The following is a 22,649-nucleotide window of genomic DNA, read 5'->3' on the forward strand; positions in this document are numbered from 1 at the left end:
TTTTTCCCTCCACACAACTTTCAAGTTTGATCTTCTATCGATATCACTTTACACTTTCCCAGTTTGAACTCCATTTGCTATCTCTTTGCCCAACTCTGCATCCTTTCTATATCCTATCATAGCCCACAACACATTCTACTGCATGTCATTTGCAAACTCACCCTTCAAGATTCAAGATTCCTTTATTATCATGTAATAAAAACAGTGTTATATTACACAAAATCGCCTTTTGTCTGATGTAAGCCAGATAGATTCGCCATCTGCGGAAATTGCTAGGTACCTCTCACAGTCAGAAAAGAGAAGCAGAAGAGAGTCCTCCAAAGTAACCAAATGTCCATGGGGCTGCTGCCAATCATAGGTGCTACCATCTTGGGTTCAGATCCTCCAGTCGCAGGATGTTAAATAAAATCACCATCGGCTCCTTTAACTGACTGGAGGCGCAGTCAGATGGTGATGGAACCCCTCAAAGGTGTGCTGTGTCTCTGGTCCTACTCTCCATGTGGCAGTGCTGCCATTACAGCAGCTCTGGAAGCACCACCATTATTCATTAGTCATTGCTAAAAATCACTAAAAGGAGAGGGTGCAGAGCAGATCCCTATGGATACCACTTGTCCCAGATCTCCAGGCAGAATAGTGCCCATCTACTGCCACACTCTGCCTTCTGTGGGCAACCAGTTCGAAATCCACAGCCAGGTTGCTATGGATCACATACCTCTTGACCTTCTAGATGAACCTACCACAGGGAACTTTGTTGAATGCCTTCAGTCCACATGCATCACATCCACCGCTCTATCTTTGTTTTGTCACCTTCTTGAAAAACTCAGTTAGGCTCGTGAGGCATGCCTGCTCCTCACAGTCATGCTCACCACCTCTGAGAATACTATGCTTCTCTAAATGCTTGTAAATTCAGCTCCTATGATTTCTCTCCAATACTTTGCCTGCACCAACATAAGACACATTGGTCTATAATTCACAAGTTTATCCCGATTGCCTTTCTTGAACAAGGGAACAACATTTCTCATCTTTCAATCCTCTGGTACCGCCTGTGTGGCCAGAGATGATGCAAAGATTATCATCAATGCCCTTGAAGTCGCTTCCCATAGTAATCTGCAGTATATCTGGTTTGCCCCTGGGGACTTGTTTATCCTCATGTATTTCAGACAATGCTATTTCTTTCTTAAGCTCAACATGTTTCACCACATTAGGCTTTTCTATGCTGACTTCATATTCACCAACGGTCATCTCCGTGGTGAACACTGCAGCAAGTACTGTATCCTTGAGGACCTACCCTACCTCCTACCCCTCCAGGCACCTTTATCCCCGAGTGCACCTAACTTCATTCTTGTCATCCTCCTTTTCTTCACCAATGTGTAGAACACCTTGGATCTTTTATTAATCATACTTGTCAAGGGCTTTTTGTATCCTCTTCTAGCTCTCCTAAGTCACTTTTAAGTTCCTTCCTGGTTATCCTATAATTCTCAAGAGCCCTGCCCAATTTTTGGTTCCTTCTTCCTCCTGATTAAATTGTCTATCTCTCTTACTGAGGTTCTTAATCTTAATCTTCTGAGTGAAGGACCTTTTCTCAACAGATTGTGGTTCAAAAGCCGGAACGAAAGTGACAAACAACTCCAAAATAATACCATGAACAGTTCCATCACGTCTGAGAGTTTGGCTTCATTAACTTTATCCGCAAACAGTTGAAATATTCCATTATTTCTGTAAATGAATTTCTGTCCCTAACAGAGAGAGTTAATGTGAATAATTCATTTCAGACTGCTAAGTGGTTACAGCAAACTGTTGATGTTCTTGGTGCATGGGTGTGATCTCCTGTCTGAGGGGCACTGCTGTATCATCAAGCAAATAGAAACTATGCTGGAAGACATCAAAGAATAGTAGTAGAGTCTAAAGACATTCCATCTCATTCTATATTTGGCTCAATGCCTTGGCACTCTAATGTACAGAGAGTTGTTTTCAAGCCATGAGTGGGTGTGATAACTAGATCATCGAGAAAGCAATACGGCTGCAGGCCACAGCCCGCTGAAAGAATGGGAGTGGGAGATCATATCAAGATTTGGCTGATCTGTGCAATGAACTCGGTGACCATGTACTTTGGTCTTTGGTGAGATTTGTTCATTGGACACCTTTAGCACTGATTATCTGAAGATCGAACCCAACATTTAACGTCATGCAATTGGCGGCGGTGATCAATAGGAACTTTCTGTGGGCTGCAGAGACCCTTAGTCCCTTTCCTTTTAAATATTCAGCTTCTGACCTCCTTGCACTGCAATCAGCTGCATGCAGTCTTCTCACTTCTGAGCAAGGCTGAGTCAGGCTGATTGGAATGTAGAGGCTTTAAAGGGCTAAACAACCACCTAGGCCAAAGCCAGAAATGTGATGTGAGGGTCGGGATCCAAAACAGACTGAAGTGCAGGGGACTGAGAACTCCCCTAGCATCTATACTACTGGTGTATGTCCAGTCATTAGAGAATAAAATTGATGACCTCAGGACAAAGCTGCTTTATCAGAGACAGGTGTGACAAATCTCAGTTGTTTGCTGCATCGAGTCCTGGCGAACAGAGAACACACCATCTGACCAGAGAATTCCACCATTCACAAATTGAATTGGAGCTCAGATTTCAACAAAGAGAGAAAAGGCACCATGTGCTTTTTAGTTAATAATGGCTGGTGCATGGATGTTGGGGTCATGTTGTCCTCCTGCTCCACTGCCTGAGAGAAGAATTCAATTAAAGAAAAACCTTTCTATCTACCTCAAGAGTTCTCATCAAACTCTCACTGGAGTTTATATTCCTCCCAATGCCGATTACAAACAGGGGCTCATGGACCTGCATGATGTGGTCAGTAAACAAGAGACGGTCCAGCTTGATGCACTATACTCCATAGTTGGCGACTTTAATTAGCCTAATCTCAAGAAAACCTTGCCCAACTAGCAGCAGCACATAACTTTCTGTACCAGTGGTCCTAGTACATTTGATTAGGCCTTCCTTATATCAAAATAAGGAAGGCCTAACGTTCTTTCCCGAGATTGCATTTTGGCAAGTCATATCACCTGGCTGTGCTCCATGCAGATACAGGCTAAAAATAAATGTTTCAGAGATCAGAGCAGCCAGAAGGTGGTTGCAATGTTTGTATATATTGCAAGAATGGTTACAGAACTGACTTGAGTTAGTGAATTGGTTGGTGTTCAAGCACTCAGAACCTCGAACAGTATAGGGCCCTCACCCCTCGATGTCGTACCAACCCATATATTTCTTAAAAATACTAAACACTCCCTACCCTGTAACCCTCTATTTTTCTTACATGCATGTGCCTGTCTAATAGCCTCTTAAATACCCCTAATGTTACAGCCTCCACCAGCCTTCAGCCCTCAGCTGAGGATCTGAAGGATTACACTAGTCATAACAGAATTTGTCGAAACAGCTGTGGCAAGTGTGTCCCTGCCAAATCCCTGGATGAACAAAGAAACCCAGAACTAACATGCAGGTACAACCTATGAAAAGCCATCTCCTGGGTGAAGTGGAGATTCAGGATGAGAATGGAAATAACGAGGAATACTCGATAACTATGAAAGGACCTAAAGGACAAAACCTGCTACAAAACCAAATACAATGCCATAGGAGATAGTAAAGCTTTACTCCCTGACCAATGCAATGCCTTCTACACCTGCTTTGACCACTTAAACAAGGAAAAGCCACTGTGTGTAATGACAGTGATCATGTTTGTATGGCCACTAGTAAGGCCTTGATTATAGTTCCTGTTTGATTAGACTTGCTGCCAGCAGGGGCTGACACAGAGAATGAGAGGCAGTATGTGAGATCTGTAATGTAGGCTTGCAGACTCAAGGCCTGCCTCATGGTGCTGTTTACGTCAACTTTAAAGAAAATAACCTTTTCCTTCGTCATTGTGTTGTCTAGGAACTCACACATACAAATACGAGATGAAACATGGTGTCAGAAGTAGGATGAAGGAAATTAGAAGGAAATACTTTAATAGGAAAATCTAAAGTCAGCAACTGATCAGTGAAGAGAAGCTAACACTGAAAAATGGAAGGATTACATCCACCAGCGAAACATCAGCTGACAGGTAATGTGGCTGAAAATTGGAACAGATTTAAATAGCATTTTGGATTGTATTTAGTGGCAGTCAAAGCTGACGAGAAAAGTGATAAAATGTAAGTATCAGTTTTCTTACATATTGTGGGTGATGAAGCCCTGGAGGTGTATATTAACTTCACATTTGCTACTGAAGGAGACAAAATGAAACTGGAAAAAATAATGGAACAGTTTGATGCATACCACACATCTAAACGTAATGTGATTTTTGAGAGGCACAGATTTTTCATGTGTACAGAAAATGGAAGAAAGTATTGATTAGTATGTGACTGAATTGACAAATAGGAGCAAAATGTGTGAATTTTGTGGACTGACTGACTAGCTGATAAAAGACAGACTTGTGTTTGGTTTTCCAGATAATAGTCTAAGGCAAAGACTGCTAAGAGAGCAAAATCTAGACCTGGAAAAAGCCATAGCACTCTGTATGGCTACAGAAACTGTAAAAATGCAGGCAAATGAGCTGTTCAATTAAACTAAATGCAACGTGGATGCAGTGAGCAAAAATGGTCATAAACCGTTGAACAAAAAGCACACCAAAATGGAAAGAGAGGCGTGGGCAGTGAACCTAAATGAAAGGGACAATCAAAAGCAATGTCATCAATGCAGTACACAACACCGACCAAAAAAGTGCCCAGCATATGGTAAAACATGCAATATGTGCAACAAAAACCACCATTATGCCCATTGCTGTAGGAACCAAGTGCAACAAAGCAAGGTCCATGCAGTAGATGAAAGGGAGATAGAGGAATTCTATGTAGATATTGTGACTGAAAACAAGAAAGAAAACAGACTAGATGTTGAGATCAAAAGTGAATGGCATATACATTTCAGTTAAATTGGATACTGGAGCACAAATTAATGTAATATCAGAGACTGATTTTATGAAGATTAGACCCAGTCCAAAGATGTATGGAACAAAAGTGAAAGTGACAGGATATTCAGGTACTGATATACCAGTGCAAGGAGATTGCATGGTCAAAGTGAAACACAAGGACAAAGAGCACATGCTAGCATTCATCATGGTACCAAAGGATGTGCAGGCCATACTAGGTTTAACAGCCTGTGAGAAACTGAACCTGGTAAAAAGAGTCCTCGTGGTGGAAAGCGAAGGAGTGACAGTCTATGATGAACTCATGAAAGAGTACAATGAGCTATTTCAGGGTCTAGGGTGCTTTCCACAAGAACACAGGATCAGAGTGGATAAAGGTGGGCCACCGATAATACATCCATGCATAAAAGTTCTATTTGTAGTTCAAAAGCAACTAAAATCAGATTTGGACACGATGGAAAACCTGAACGTGATTCAGAACATAGATGAGCCAACAGAGTGGGTGAGTTCACTCGTTGTTGTGGACAAAAAGAATGGAAAGCTTAGAATTTGCCTGGATCCAAGAGATCTAAACAGAGCAATAAAAAGAGAACACTTTAAGCTTCTGACGCATGAAGAAATCATGTCACAGTTTGCAAATGCAAAGTTTTTCAGCAAGTTAGATGCATCAACAGGATTTTGGCAGTTAAATTTGGATGAAGCAAGTTCAAGACTGTGCACGTTCGATAGTCCATTTGGCAGATACAGATTCCTAAGGTTACCATTCAGAATTGCCTCTGTTCCTGAGGTTTATCACAAAACTATCCATGTGATCTATAAGCACCTGGACAAAGTTGATACCTCAATGGATGACATCATAATATGGGGAACCATGAGAATGGAGCATGATGAGAGACTAAGGAAAGTGTTGGAAGCAACAAGGATAGCAAACCTGAAGCTGAATAGAGAGAAATGCCATCTCGGGGTGACAGAACTAACATTTGTAGGAGATATTATTGGCAGTGAGGGCATCAGACCAGATCCTAGAAAGGTGTCCGCCATTGGGAACATGCCAAGACCACAATGCCGAAAGGACTTACAGTGGTTTGATGGAATGGTCAACTATATGGGTAAATTCATATCCAACCTCTCAGAAAAGATGTCTCCATTGAGAAGACGAACAGAAAAGAACATTGAATGGGAGTGGGATCATGACCATGAAAAGTCATAGAGGGAACTAAAGAAACTGCTCACAGAGGAACCAGTTCTGAGATTTTACAACCCAGTGAGATCCATCAAGATATCATCAGACACATCAATAGTGGGCACGGTGCAGTTCTACAAAAATATGATGACTGGCAACCCATTGCATATGCATCACACTCAATGACAGACACGGAGACACGTTATGCTCAAATTGAAAAGGAGTTGCTTAGCATCACATACACCTGTGAAAGGTTTCATTAGTTTGTGTCAGGACAAGCAATCAATGTTCTTTCTTTGGCTTGGCTTCGCAGACGAAGATTTATGGAGGGGATAAAAAGTCCACGACAGCTGCAGGCTCGTTTGTGGCTGACAAGTCCGATGCGGGACAGGCAGACACGATTGCAGCGGTTGCAGGGGAAAATTGGTTGGTTGGGGTTGGGTGTTGGGTTTTTCCTCCTTTGCCTTTTGTCAGTGAGGTGGGCTCTGCGGTCTTCTTCAAAGGAGGTTGCTGCCCGCCAAACTGTGAGGCGCCAAGATGCACGGTTTGAGGCGTTATCAGCCCACTGGCGATGGTCAATGTGGCAGGCACCAAGAGATTTCTTTAGGCAGTCCTTGTACCTTTTCTTTGGTGCACCTCGGTCACGGTGGCCAGTGGAGAGCTCGCCATATAACACGATCTTGGGAAGGCGAAGGTCCTCCATTCTGGAGACGTGACCCATCCAGCGCAGCTGGATCTTCAGCAGCGTGGACTCGATGCTGTCGACCTCTGCCATCTCGAGTACTTCGACGTTAGGGATGTAAGCGCTCCAATGGATGTTGAGGATGGAGCGGAGACAACGCTGGTGGAAGCGTTCTAGGAGCCGTAGGTAGTGCCGGTAGAGGACCCATGATTCGGAGCCGAACAGGAGTGTGGGTATGACAACGGCTCTGTATACGCTTATCTTTGTGAGGTTTTTCAGTTGGTTGTTTTTCCAGACTCTTGTGTAGTCTTCCAAAGGCGCTATTTGCCTTGGCGAGTCTGTTGTCTATCTCATTGTCGATCCTTGCATCTGATGAAATGGTGCAGCCGAGATAGGTAAACTGGTTGACCGTTTTGAGTTTTGTGTGCCCGATGGAGATGTGGGGGGGCTGGTAGTCATGGTGGGGAGCTGGCTGATGGAGGACCTCAGTTTTCTTCAGGCTAACTTCCAGGCCAAACATTTTGGCAGTTTCCGCAAAGCAGGACGTCAAGCGCTGAAGAGCTGGCTCTGAATGGGCAACTAAAGCGGCATCGTCTGCAAAGAGTAGTTCACGGACAAGTTTCTCTTGTGTCTTGGTGTGAGCTTCACATACACCTGTGAAAGGTTTCATTAGTTTGTGTTAGGACAAGCAATCAATGTAGAGACTGATCATAAACCCTTGATTACATTGTTCCAAAAGCCATTAAATGAATGTCCACTGAGAATACAAAGAATGATGATGAGGCTGCATTGCTATACACTGAATGTGACGTACACTCTGGGTAAGCTAATGTACACAGCAGACATGTTGTCGAAAGCACTAAAATGGATGAAGATGTGAATGTCTTCATGGACATGATCACAAGTGCACTGCCCATATCAGATGCAAATTCAAGCTCATAAAGTCAGAGACAAAGAAAGATGAAACACTGAGACAACTGAGAAAAAAACATCTTGGATGGATGGCCCAACATGAAGCAGGCAGGACTGCTCACCTGATGTTTCAGAGTACTGGAACTGCAGGATGGAACTATCAGTGGTTGAAGACATTATCTACAAAGGAAATAAAATACAAAGAGTCTGAGATAACTGTAAGAAAAGAGCACGAGAGGTAATGTACTGGCCAAAAATCAACAATGATCTAACAAATGAAGTGTCAAACTGTACAATATGCTGGAAATATCAAGCAAGCAATCCTGCAGAACCACTAAAGCCTCACCCAGCACCACACAGGCCTTACCAGAAGGTAGGCACTGACCTATTCGAATGTCAAGGGAAGGACTGTTTTGTAGTCACAGACGATTACTCCCTGTATCCAGAGGTGTGTAAACTGAACACCACCACTGCAGACGCTGTAATAACAGGTATGAAACCATATTCTCCAGACATGGCATTTTAAGCGAGGTCTTCACAGACAGTGGATCCCAGATATGCAATTTAAAGTTCCAACAGTTTGCCAAAGAGTGAGACTTCGTACACACAACATCAAGTCCTCATTTTCCACAATGCAAAGCTATAGTGGAAACATCAGTGAAAAGACTGATGTACAAGGAAAAAGACAATGGAACCGACTTCTACCAGAGCATGCTAGTATACCGCACAATGCCGCTCGAGTGTTGGATGTCACCAGCACATCTCCTTATGGGACGTAGGCTAAGATTAACCCTACCCATTCAGGAGAACCTCCTAAAAACAAAAGAGGGAGAGAAAGTGAGGAAGTTCAAAGAACAACAGAAAGAAAAGCAAAAGTATTACTTTGACAGAGGAACAAAAAAACTACTGGAACTCTACACTGGTGACCAAGTAAGGCTAAAAGACAAAACAAACTTATGAATTCAGAATGGAACTGTCCTTAGTGAAGTCCATCCAAGATCATACACCATTCAGACAGATAAATGTGCTGTTCTGTGAAGAAATTGTCAAGGTCTTCAAATGGAATGAGCCACAGTAGATGGAAGGATGGATACTGTTGAACAACCTGAATGCACATCTGAGAGGGCATCGTCAAGGACGATCAATCAGGAGATCGTCAACACATGGGAATCCTCCGAAGAGACTCATTGAGCAAATTGAAAGACTCCTGTTATAGAATCAAGTAGTGCTATCTTATTCGCTCTTCAAGTTTTAGTGTACGTAAATGTGAACACACAAAACAAGTTTTAAGAATGTTAACAATGTTGATAATAGCAAAAATATAAGTTTTGATGTTAAAGTTCAAATTGCAGTTATACAAAGAAACCATATTAGTTAAAAGTCAGCTACTTTTGTTTTTCTTTTGTGTTCCTTCATTGTTTATTTATTTTTCTTCTTTCTTTTATTCTTGCTTCATGTTGTAGGGGGTGGGGAAGGTGGGAGGAAGGGGAGAAAAATGAAAATGTCTCTGTGTATATTTTAATGATGAATGTTTACATATATTGTAATTGACATGGTTCATGGTGAAGTATTAAATTTAAAAATATAAAAAAATAAAGGGAGATGTAATGATAGTGATCATGTTTGTATGGCCACTAGCAAGGCCTTGATTATAATTCCTGTTTGATTAGACTTGGCTGCCAGAGGGGGTTTACATCAACTTTAAAGTAAAGAACCCTTTTAAGAACTCACACACACGAATACAAGATGAAACATTATATACCCCATTTCCCCTGATGATCCTCTTCTGATAGTATCCGAGGCTGACATGCGGGCTGGCTTCAGGAGAGTGAATGCAAGGAAAGCATCTGGTCTGGACAGAGAACATGGCTAAGCACTAAAATCCTGTGCCAATGTAGTCACAGATATCTTTAACATCTCACATCAGTAGGGCAATGTACCCACCTATTTCAAACAGGCCTCAATCATACCTTGATGAAAGGCTCAAGTCTAAAACATTGGACACACCACATCTCCTCACTTGTCAGGAAGGCACAACAGTGACTGGACTTCCTGAGAATCCTTAAACAGGCAAGGCTACCAGCCACCATTCATCAACCTGCTACAGGAACTCTAACTAGACCGTCCTGGCCGGCTGCATCAAAGTGTGGTGTGGTTGATGCAGAAAAATGGATGAGGTGAATCACAGGACCATAAGAGTGGCAGAGATTATCACTGGAGAGTCCCTCTCCCACCCCGCCCCCCCACCCCCATATACGTGATATGCAAAGATCATTGACTGAAGAAGGTGTGGAAAATCATTGAAGACCCCTTCCACCCTGCATGTTTAGTTGCTCCCGTTGGGATAGAGATACAGGAGTATCAGAGCACTCACAGCCACCATGATGAAGTGTTTTGAAAGGCTAGAGTTGAAGCACATCAGGTGATCAGCAATGACATGGATCTGTTTCAATTTACCTATGCAGTAACATGTCTACAGCAGATGCCATCTCAGTGGCTTTACACCTGTACAGCAACTATGCAGACATCATGATGTTCTTTATCGATTACACTTCGGCATTCAACACCATCATCCACTCAAAACTGCTCAACAAGCTCCAAGACCTTGGGCTCAATACCCCACTGTGTAATTGAATCCAGGAATTCCTCAGCTCCAGATTACAATCAGTGAGGATTGGTGAGAACATCTCCACAACCTCTACCAGTACGGGAGCATCACAGGGCTGCATTCTTATCCCCCTGCTCTACTCGCTATACAACCTATGTATGGTTCAGCGCTATAACAACACCATTTACAAATTCACTGATGTCACCACAGTAATGGGTTGTATTAAAAAGGGGTGATGAGTCAGCATACAGGAGGGAGATTGAAAACTTGGCTGAATGGTGCACCAACGACAACCTCGCACTCTATGTCACCAAAACCTAGGTACTGATTGTGGATTTTAGGAGGGGTAAACTAGAGGTGTATGATTCAGTGTTCACTGGGAGATCAGAGGTGGAGTGGGTGTGAAAAATTTAAATTCCTGGGATTCACTATTTCAGAGGATCTTTCTTGGACTCAACTCACGAATGTCATCATGAAGAAAGCACGTCAGTGCCTCTACTTTCTCAGGAGTTTGTTGAGGTTTGGTATGAGCCTCAGCCTGAATACGCCTGAGATTGTCTGATCTCAGAAGCTAAGCAGGCTCAAGCTGGGTCAGAACTTGGAGGGGAGCTCTTCTAGGAACACCAGCTGCTGTAGGTTTCTGTGAGGGGCGCTGGACAAAGTGGCGATTCTCTGTCTGCCTTACAGTAGAGAAAAGTTAAAGAATTTCATGTACCTTGCATTATAAATGTAGTATTACATGATAATAATGGAACATTTACCTTTGTATTGAAAACTTCCGCAAACCTCAATAGATTTGTACTGGAAAGTATGCTGACTGGTTGCATTATGGTATGTTATGGGGGTCCAATAACTCTGAGCAGAAAGCCCTGCAAATTGTAGTGGACACAGCCCAGTACATCACAGGCAAAACTCTCCCCACCGTTGAGAAAATCTCTATGGAACATTGCCGTCGGAGAGTAGCAGCAGTCATCACCACCCAGGATATACTCTGTTTTCACTGCTGTCATTGAGAAAGAGGTATAGGATCCACAAAGACTCGTACCACCTGGTTCAGGAATCGTGGTTACCCTTCTGCCATCAGACTCCTAACAACAATCAAAGACTCATTCAAGGGCACTTACTTTACACGTTATTTATTATTGAATATTTATTTTCTGTATTGCATAGTCAATTTGTTTTGACTCCTTTTTTTTTCATTTCTCTCTTTTGTATCTTATATTTTCTTCAGTACAATTTCTAATGTTTTTTTTTTCTCTCATGCAAGCTGGAATAAAATAGGAATTGTTTGTTAAGTTGAACAACCTGGCCCGCAGGGAAAATATACTCAGGGATGCATGTACTCTGACAATAAACTGAACTTTGAATTTTGAATTTTGGTGTTTTTTTAAAGTCCCTCTGTTAATTAACTTCTGACACTTTAACCTGTAGACATTAGTCCTTGTGCTATTACCTTTTACTCCTGATGCTTTATGGTTCAAGCTGGTGTGAATTTCACTTCAGCTCAGTGTTGTAAACCGCTGTCAGAGCCAGAATTGGAAGCAGAATGAAGCCCATCAAATAATCAATAAATAATGTTAAGCTGGGATTTATGGAGAGTTATCCCAATCAGTGGAAATAAAATGAAATGCCAGGTGCTGGAAATCTGGAATAAATTCCCGAGACTGGTTGAAATCAATGGGCTTTGTTTCTTTTTCCATTGATGCTGCATAACCTATTGAGCATTTCCAGAATTTTCTGCCTTAATTGGTCTGCCAAATGTTGAATCATGTTTACAAAATATTATTTGGTGTTAGATTGTTGTAGCTTTAGTTTATAGAATTGATCTGATTCTTGGAGTGCCTCTGTAGGCAATGACCCTCTCATGGAGACTTCAGAGGGACCCCCTCATCTTTATGTTTTATAAACGTAGACATACTGCACTGTAACAGGGCCATCTGGCCCATGAGCCCGTGCTGAGCAAGTACCCCAATTAACCTACAACCCCAGTACGATTTGAGGGGTGGGAAGAAACCAGAGCACCTAGAGGAAACACACACACAGACACAGGGAGAACGTACAAACTCCCTACAGATAATGCCAGATTGAAACCCAGGTCATTGGCATTGTAATAGCTTTGTGCTAACGACTAAGCCAACCAGGCCACCTTTCTTTTGACTGCAATCTGAAATATTGCTTTTAAGCAATTACTGTTCATCAAGAATTGGCCAACAATTACTGGCTTTTGGAATGAGAGTAGGAACAAATTTTCATATTTTTCTAAAAGGCTTATTGAAAGATAATAGTTGAATGGTTTTGATTGTGTAAAACTTGAGGCAAATAATATTGGCTCTCTTGGGAACTCATGCAATCAAGTGGTAGATAATTTTTTTTGTTCAAAAATGTTTGTCGTATGGTTGCCTGGTGATCACTGGTTGTTGAAGCCTTCTGACTCCCAGTCAAATTTAATGACCACCAAAAAAGGAGAGATAGCAAGTAATGCACCTTAACGATAAATGAAAAACACACACTATCACTTAGGATACCTTTAAACAGAACCCAAACAAATGGAAATTAAGGTTAAGTAGCTGATCAGAATCCTCTATTAAGTACTGGAGTTCCTTAATAGTGGAAAATTAATGCCATATTCAAGCATTTAAGAATGTCATTACTGGAATAGAGAGCACACATTACTAAGGTTTTCTTAGAAAGCCACAATGAAGCTCTAAGAACTTCAAGTTATTGGGAAGAAAATGCCAGTGAAATACCTCATCAGGTAAAACAAACCACACTTCCCCCACCCCCTACCCCTTCTCCATTTATTAACATTGTTATTCTGTTGTAATAGCCACAGATTCTTTGTTCTTGGCTTCTCCTGGTCTGTGCCTTTTTGTGTGCACGTGCTCATCTTCTCATTAGATCTGATTTTATTTTTCACTTGAGTGCATGACTGCTACGAGCTATGCGTGACCATTGCTAGCAGCCCACTACTGTTTATATTGATGACTCACAACTGTACTGCCAGATCCATTTCTAGCAGATTCATCAGATTTGTAGATGATACTTGGAAGGGTAAGACGTCCAGAGTCTTCATAGAAAAATTATCATGGAAATATGATTTGGGAGGTTTACAGTTCCTGAATTAAAAAAATGATTACCGAGCAGCCCAGATGAGATTTCTTATTCCTTTTTTGAGGAAGGAGACAAACCTGCATGGTTGAAAATAGAACTAGAAAAAGTAAGAGAGAGAATAGCAGAAAATTTTATATATAAATGGGAAGTGGAATTAAAATCTGGTGAGAAACAACCCCGCTTGTTAAAACATATAATTAATATTTTGAATGAAATAAATTATGAATTTGGAACAAAAGGGGGTCTGTCTCCTAAAACCCATCTGATTCAAAACATGCTTATTATCCCTTTTACAATGGGTAATAACATTTTACAGACCTGGTCTTGTAAAGGGATTAGATATGTTGAGGAATGCTATGAGCAGGGGCATTTTATGTCATTTGAATAATTAAAAAATAAATACGGAATCCTTAACAACATAATCTGCTATTTTCAATCAAGAGCATACATAAGGAAAAAATTGGGGCCAACAATGTTTTTATCAAAGTGTAGTGATGTGGAGACTCTCATTCGAAAGGGAAACACAAAGAAATTCAGTTAGGCAATGTATTTCTTACTTCAAACAGGAGCCCCTAAACAAGGGGCTCATATGTCTAGGCAGAGATGGGGATCAGACTTAAATGTAAGTACTGATGAGCAAAATTTGTCTTATTTATACAATAAATGTAAGCTATAGATTAGTACAATACAATTTTTAGCATCAGCCATTTTTCATGCCACAGAAATTAAATAAATTAAAGACAGACTTATCAGATAAATATTTTAGATGTGGCGAGGAAATGGGAACTTTCTTACACTTGACTTGGTCATGTTCCAAAGTGAGACCTTTTTGGGTGGATTTTGGACATTTTTTAGAACAGATTATTGGAATTCCATTTCCACAAAACCCAGAATTGTTTTTACTGGGAAATATAATGGGGATAAGACCAACATTGAAATGATCTAAATATCGAGCTGAATTTGATAAAATTGCATTGGCAGTAGCCAGGAAGTGTATTGCAGTTACTTGGAAGTCTGACTGCCATCTAAGTACGGCACGCTGGAATACAGGAATGCATAGCTGTGTTCCCCTTGGGAAAATGACTTACAACCTCAGAATTAAGCATGACATATTTCTGCAAACAGGGAGACCATTTTACATAGCTCAGGTGTAAATCTTTAGTTGAGTTTCTTCCAGTCCTCTCGTCCACATTAACCTTCTCCAAAGAAGACTAGTTAAATAACGAATTGAAATCTGTGGAGTGATAGGCGCTTTCTGCCAAACTTGTTTATTTTTCCACTCTATCTTTCTTTTTCTCTTCTCACACACTTTTTTTAGGGTCTTTTGGGTGGGTCAGGAGTTGAAGGTTGGGCTACACACATCATGCAGCATAAATTTATCTACTTATGTATTAGTATTTTTAAATTTTGTATTTGACTAAATGTATGGTCGAAACATTTTTAAATAAAATATTAAAAAGAAAGTTTGTAGATGATACAACAGAAGTTAACCTCTCAAGCAACAATAATGAGTCAGTTTACAGAAAGGAGTTGAAAGGCTCATAAAATGGTGCAGAAACAACAACTTGAGTCTTAATGAGCACAAGGCAAAGGAGGTGATTGTGGACTTCAGGCAGACGAAGATCAATTATTCTCCCCTACACATCAATGGGTCTGTCATGGAGAGCAAACATTTCCTTGGCTTGCATAGAAAACGACACGTCAATCCTGGACTCATAACATCTCGTCATTAGTCAAAAAGGTCCAGCAGCACCTACACTTCCTAAGGAGTTGGAGGAGGGAAAGACTACAAGCCCCCATCTTGACAACGTTTTACAGGAACACAATTGAGAGTGTCCTATGAGGTTGTATCATTGTGTGGTACGGTGGCTTTAGAGCACTGAACCTGTTGTCAATGCAAAGGATAATCAAACAGCCAAGATCACTGGTGTCTCCCTATCTTCCATTAATGACATTTACTGGAAGCATTGCATAATTAGTGGTGAAAAGGATTATTGTGGACCATTTCTATTCAGCAAACTTCCTGAGAAAACTGAAGCAGGTAAGGCTACCGGCCACCATCATGTCAATCTTTTACAGGACGTCGATCGAGAACATCCTTGCCATCTGCATCACAGTGCGGTACAGTTGCTGCAGACAAATTGATAGTACGTCAATCCTCAGAACAATAAGAGTGACAGAGGGGAGCAATGGAGTCTTCCTCCCCTTCCCACCCCCAACCCCCACCATTAATGTGATCTAATGGGATTGTTGTCTGAAGAAGGTGTGCAAAATGAATGATGGCCCTTGTTATGTGTTTCAGCTGCTCCTGTCGGGGAAGGGATACAGGAGTATATATCTCTTCTCCTTACTTGAGAAGGGATATATTAGTTTTAGAGGTGGTGCAGAGGAGATATACCAGGTTGATTCAGGAAATGGTGGGATTATCTTATGAGGAGAGATTTCAGTAGACCTTATGGAGACATAGAACATTCTGAAAGGAATGGTTAAGAGAGAACCAGGGAGGTTGTTTCCACTGGAAGGAGAGACGAGAACTAGAGGACATTGCATCAGAATTTGGGGTGTAAATTTAAAATGGAGGAACTGCTTCTCCCCAAGAGGAGTGAATCTGTGGAATTGTCTGTCAAAGGAAAATTGGAGATTGGGGGCACACAAGAGACTGCAGATGCTTAAATCTAAAGGGAATGGGAGGTTTGTATGATTTTCTAAACTTCATTCACCATCTTCTGCGGGTTCTTTTGATCTTGAGCAGAGCAGTTCCTATCCCACTCTGTGCTGCATCCAGTAAGTGTGTTTCAGTGGTTCACCTGTAGAAGTTGTTGAGGTATGGGGGAACGTGCCAAATTTCCTTGTTCTTCCAAGATGATGGTGTGCTTTCTTGGCTATCATGTCAATGTGTTTGGTCCAGCTCAGGTCATTGACAAAGTTTACTCCTGAGAACTGGACACTCAAGTCAAGTCAAGTCACCTTTATTTATCGTTCCTACCATGCTTACACAGTAAAGACAAGGTAGTGTTTCTCCAGGACCATGGAGCATATTTACATAAATATAAGAATAGAAGTTAGAATAGAAGTTAAACATAATAAAATATTAAAATATTAAGACGTATATAGTAAAGGTCAATGGTATACTATCCACATATTTTCTGGGAATTCAGGAGCCTGATGGCTTGGGGGGGAAACTGTTGCCCAATTTGGATGCAAGGGTCCAAGTACTATGGTGCTTCCTACCAGATGGCAGAAGGGAGAACAGTTGGGTGGGTGAGGAGTTGAAGGTTGGGCTACAAACATCATGCAGCATAAATTTAAGTGAAGGGTGTGTGAAGTCCTTCACAATGTATTGAGTGTTGTAGATGTCTTTCATGGGAGGAAGAGAGCTCCCTCTGATTTTTTTTGCTGACCGCTATCCTCTGAAGGGTCTTGCTGTCTGAGGAGGTACAGCTTCTAAATCAGATGGTGATCCAATTGCACAGGATGCTCTCAACATATTCTCTGTAGAATGTGGTGAGGATGAAGGGTCGGAGATGAATTTTCCTCAGCCTTCACAGGAAGTAGGGGCACTTTAAGGCTTTCTTGGCTATGGAGCCAGTGTTAAGGGACCAGGTGAGATTCTCACCAAGTGCACTCCAAGGAACCTGATACTCTTGACAACCTCAATGGTGGAGCCATCAATGGTCAGTGGAGCATGGTTCCCCCCAGGTCTTCCTGAAGTTGACAACCATCTCTATTGTTTCTTTAACGTTCAGATACAGGTTATTGGCTCTGCACCAGTCCTATAGTGACTGCACCTCATCTCTGTATTCTGGCTCCTCATTCTTACTAATAAGGCCCACCATGATTGTGTCATCAGCGAACTTGATGATGTGGTTTGAACTGAGTTTAGCTGCACAGTCGTGGGTCAGCAGAGTGAACAGCAGTGGACTAAGCACGCAGCCCTGGGGGAGTCCCCGTGCTCATTGTGATGGTCTTGGAAGTGCTGTTACTGATCTGGACTTCTTGAGGCCTCCCCGACAGGAAGATAAGAATCCAATTGCAGAGGAAGGTGTTTAGACCAGCAGGCTCAACTTCCTTATCAGGTACTGAGGTATGATTGAATGCCGAACTGAAGTCAATAAACAGCAGTCAAACATAAGAGTCCTTATTTTCCAGATGGCTGAGGATGAGATAGAGGGTCATCCGTAGAGTGGTTTGGTCTGTATCTGAACTGCAGGGGGTCCAGTGACAGGGGAGCAAGAGCTTGATGTGCTCCATGACGAGCCTCTCAAAGCACTTCATGACGATGGACGTGAGTGTGACAGGGGTGGCGATCATTGAGGCAGGACCACAGATGACTTCTTCAGCATGGGGACAATGCTGGCAGCTCAGAAAGATGTTAAGGATGTCAGTGAGAACATCTGCTAGCTGAGCTGCACTTCTCTTGAGCACTCTGCCGGCAATGTTATCTGGTCAAGCAGCTTTCTGTGGATGGACCTTGCCTAATTCTCTATTCACATAGGCCACAGCAAGACACAGGAGGGGTGATCTTCTTCCCTGCCACATCACTTTTCACCTCAAACTGCATGTAGAAATTGTTCAGTGCATCTGGGAGGGAGGCATCACCAGCACAGGCAGATGGTGTAGTCTTGACATTGGAGATATCTTGGATTCCCTTCCACATGCGTCACATGTTCTTGCTGTCCAGGAAGTGACTGTGAATGTGCGGGGCATGTGCATGCTTTGCTTCTCTGATGGCCTACGACACCTTAGCTCTCTCAATACCTAAGCTACCTTGTCGTTCACTCTGAAGGCAGCGTCTTGTCTGAGCAGTACACACACCATCGCAGTCATCCATGGCTTCTGATTAGAGCGAGTAATGATGGTCTTGGGTACAGTGATGTCATTAGAACACAATAATGTAGCTCTCCTCCTTCCACATCAATGATGTTGATATGGAGATGGGTGTGGTCTCTGCTCCCCCACACAAAGTCAGTGATCATCTCCTTTATCTTAATGATGTTGGGATAAATGCTATTATTTAGGCACCATAACACAAGTCTTTCAAACTCTCCATCATTGTGTTAACAACACATGATTCTCCACCTGCGCATTCTCCAGTTGGATGGAATTAACATCGACTTTTCTAGTTTATGCTGACCTGCTCTCCCTTCTCCTTTGCTTTCCTTCTCCCTGTCAGCTCTCCACCCCTTCCCTCTCTATTCACCTGGCCATTGCTCCTCTCCTTGCTTGCTGCTGTGCCTTCCCTCCCTTCTCCACCTCCTGTCTTTGCGACCATGCCTCCCCCTTACCCTTTTATTCGAACACCTGCTGACGTTGGCCATCTTGCCGCACCTCGGTGTCAACGCCATCTGTCAGCCCACGGGTCAAGAGGAGAGAATCGACATCATCATGAGGAGCAATGGGGTTTCCATCCTGGATCAGGCAATACCTCACCAATTGAATAACTCGATGATGGAGGTGAGGGTAAGCGGACATTTGATTGATTACTTAGTAGACACTGGCTCCACTGAGAGTTTTATAAACTCTGCGGTACAACTTAAGAGTGTACCCGATGGACTATCGTGTGTTCCTAGCTTTGCACTCTGCGACGATCCAGGGGTATTGTATAGCACATCTAACTGTAAAAGGTGGGGGGGGGGGGGGGGAATTTTGTAAGTTCCGACTGTATGTACTGAAAGGTTTGTGTGTTTCTGTGTTGCTGGGTCTGGACTTCCTGTGTCACCTTAAAAGCGTGACCATGGAATACTCTGGCCCACTTCCTCAAATCATGGTGCGGAACGGAAGGTCCCAAAAGCCGGACACCTCATGCAGTCTCTCCACCCTAAATAATGATACCCCCCCCCCCCCCCCACTGTTTCTGAACCTGACTCCCGATAACAAACCAATAGCCACAAAGAGTAGGCAATAGAGTGTGAGGGATCAGGATGTTATTAGAGCTGAGACACAGTGGCTGCTCAAAGAAAATATCCAGATGTTTCTACACACAGCCAAGGCCCTGAACCTCATGTACAACTCAAGTAAGTGCATGTTCTGGGTGATCCTGGGCTGCGTGGTGGAGAAAGGCATCATTGTCCCTGACCCTGATCGAATGTACCCCCATTAGATCCTGAAAACCATGAAATCCTTAAGGAGTTGCCTGGGCTTCTTCTCCTACTATGTCCAATGGGTCCCTCACCACATGGATAAGGTCCACCCCTCTTAAAGTCCACCTCTTTCCCATTGTCAGCCAAAGCCCAAGTGGCTTTCATCTACGTTCGGAGCTACATTGCAAAGGACACCATGCATGCGGTGGTTGAGAATGTACCCTTCCAGGTGGAAAGCGATGTCTCTGATGTAGCTCTGGCTGCTACCCTTAACCAGGTGGGCAGGCCGATTACCTTTTTCTCATGCACCCTACAAGACCATGAGCTTTAGAACCCATCTGTGGAAAAATAGACTCAAGTCATTTTAGAGGCCATTAGGCACTGGAGGCATTACCTGACTGGCACAAAATTTGCACTGCTCACTGACCAGCGATTGGTGGCATTTATGTTTAATAATGCAAAAAGGGATCAAACTCTCCACCTATAATTATGACATAGCATACAGGCCAGGTACTCTCAATGAACCTCCAGATGCCCTGTCAAGAGGAAGCTGTGCCTCTGCACACACCAGCCAGTTGCGGTCACTGCATTATGAGCTTTGCTACCCAGGCATCATTCACAAGGCTAATTTCGTCAAGGCACACAACCTGCTCTAATCTGTTGAGGACATCAGGGAAATGATCAGGTCCTGCCAGGTCTGTGCTGAGTGCAAACTGCACTTCTACCACTCTGACAAAGCGCACCTGATAAAAGCATCCTGCCTCTTCGAATGGCTCAGTGTCGATTTCAAGCGTCCCTCTCCCTTCCACTTTCTCAACGTCATTATGTACTCACGTTTTCTGTTCTCCATCCTCTCCCCAGACATGACCACCACCATTGTCATCAGGGCCTTGCACTCTATTTTCACCCTGTTCAGTTATCCCAGCTATATCCATTTTTGAGTGAGGAGCTGCACCAGTATCTGCTTGTAAGAGGCTATGCCTCAAGCAGGACGACTAGCTACAATTCCCGGGGGAACAGACAAGTTGAAAAAGAGAATGCAACTGTATGGAAGGCTGTGAAATTGGCTCTCCAGTCTAAAGGCCTTCCGGTCTCATGCTGGCAAGGAATCCAACCCAAAGTGTTCCACTCCATAAGGTCACTCCTCTGAACAGTGACGAATGCAACTCCTTACGAGCTTATGTTTACGTTCCAGAGGAAATCCACATCTGGGACTACTCTCCTGGCTTGGCTAATGGCACCAGGGCCAAACCTGCAGAGAAAGCACATGAGGAGGAGCAAGACAGATCCCCTGATCAAGAGGGTGCACCTGCTTCACACCAACCCAATGTATGCCTACATGGCATACCTGACGGCAGAGAGGACACCATCTCGATCAGAGACCTGGCAGAAACTACTGAGTACCCCACTCAGGATCCTGGAGGACACTGCTCGGGAAGTGGTCCAATCCACTCGGTCACCAGAGCCGGAACCCTCGAGACTCATTGACCCTTTACCACAGGGATCCAGGAGGTTCAGGAAGTCCAAAGTCTTCCAGTACTGCGGCACTCAACCAGAATTACTGGACCCCCTGACAGACTTGTAAATATTTGTAAACTATTCATTTTTTTAATGAAAGAATGGTCTCTGTTTTACGCCCACAGGTTCTCTTCTGAGGGAAGGGGTGAATGCAGTGAACTGGAATTTACTGTTTATGTATTGTTCAGATGGCTGGCTCCTCCCTTGGCTCCACCTTCACCTACCCTGATATAAACCCTGAGTTTCCCTCGTTTCCTCAGATTCACCTGAGCATTATTGTGTCTACTGGCCATTCGTTATAAGCTATTAAAAGCATGTTTGAGCTCTTCTCAAGTCTCTGAGTGCAATCAGTCATGTTACATGAGTCTGCTCTGATGAGCTGGCAACAGTGAATCATGATTTGTCAGGGGATGCTGGTAGGTTGTGACTTGCTGCAGGGGGTTGCCACAGGGGAAGCTACTTGAAGTGAAAATTGTTCTGCTCATGTGTCGTTTCACAAATATGCATGTGTATTTATAAACATCTTACTTGCTTAAAAATATTTGCTCAGGTTGTGTTTAGGGGTGAGCAGAAATCTCACAAGCAGATTGAACACATTTAAAGAGTTCTGGATGTTCTGGATTTGGGATTATTTAATACTTGAGACTAGATCTTTCTGTGCCTCCACATTCACATCCGCTCTCTGTGATAGGCATAAAACTGTTGATGACTATTGATTGGGAATGAGACGAGAGAAAGTTGAAACTCAGCAATAAGAAATGAAACTTGCTGCCACTTTTATGGTCTCAGGGTGTCCCGAAAAATAAGTTGAGTAACAAGATATTTAGGAAGGGAATAGTTAATGTGATGAGATGATCAAAGAGGCTAGAGGTCTGTGCCTCGACTCGTGTTCTCTTTTCATATTAACGTGAGAGTTGAGCCATCTGATTAGATCTGTGGAGATCTTTGGGGCTGGCATCATTCCCAGTTCCACTGCCTTAATATGCTTCAATGTAGGGAACTCCTACCATAATAAATCTTTTTTGTGCTCCATCCAAATCGAGTCCAAGTTCTTTACTTCTTATATTACTTAAAAGAAAGATCTCTGGATTTTTTGGTATGTTGCTTTTTGTGATTTTATTTAATACCTGGTTTAGATCTTCCCAAAACTTTTCCACTTTTCACGTGCCCAAATTGCATGTACTGTTGTTCCCGTTTCCTTCTTACAACGAAAACATCTGTCTGATACTGATGGGTCCCATTTATTTAACTTTTGGGGCATGGTGTATAGCCTGAGTAATCAATTATATTGTATCATGCGTAACCTCGTGTTTATTGTATTTCTCATAGTTCCGGAGCATAGCTTTTCCCATGTTTCATTCTTTATCTTTATGTTTAGATCTTGTTCCCATTTTTTTTTGGGTTTACAGTTTGTAGCAAAAAAATGTATTATGTCAACCTGGAAATTAGAAGATAGCCTGAGAATACAGCAATGGTACATAGAAATGAATAAATATATTCCATTGGAAAAAATAACATATAATTTAAGAAATAACATCACAGTATTCGAACAAATTTGGGAACCGTACATGGAACACAACAAAGAAGTCCTACCGT

At 42.6% G+C, this 22,649-nt stretch overlaps 1 long non-coding RNA gene across 1 annotated transcript in view; it reads left to right on the plus strand.

Moving 5' to 3' along the window:
• LOC138762690 (uncharacterized) overlaps positions 1-18,711 on the plus strand; it is a 35,638-nt gene extending 16,927 nt beyond the window's left edge. Inside the window, exons 3-4 of the long non-coding RNA XR_011357056.1 lie at positions 3,933-4,101; positions 18,629-18,711. This is a non-coding gene — a long non-coding RNA (uncharacterized lncRNA). The remainder of the gene's footprint in view (positions 1-3,932; positions 4,102-18,628) is intronic.
• The last annotated feature ends 3,938 nt before the right edge of the window (positions 18,712-22,649 follow it).

This window comes from Narcine bancroftii, chromosome 5 (genome assembly GCF_036971445.1).
Source record: "Narcine bancroftii isolate sNarBan1 chromosome 5, sNarBan1.hap1, whole genome shotgun sequence".
In the NCBI taxonomy this organism is placed as follows: domain Eukaryota; kingdom Metazoa; phylum Chordata; class Chondrichthyes; order Torpediniformes; family Narcinidae; genus Narcine; species Narcine bancroftii.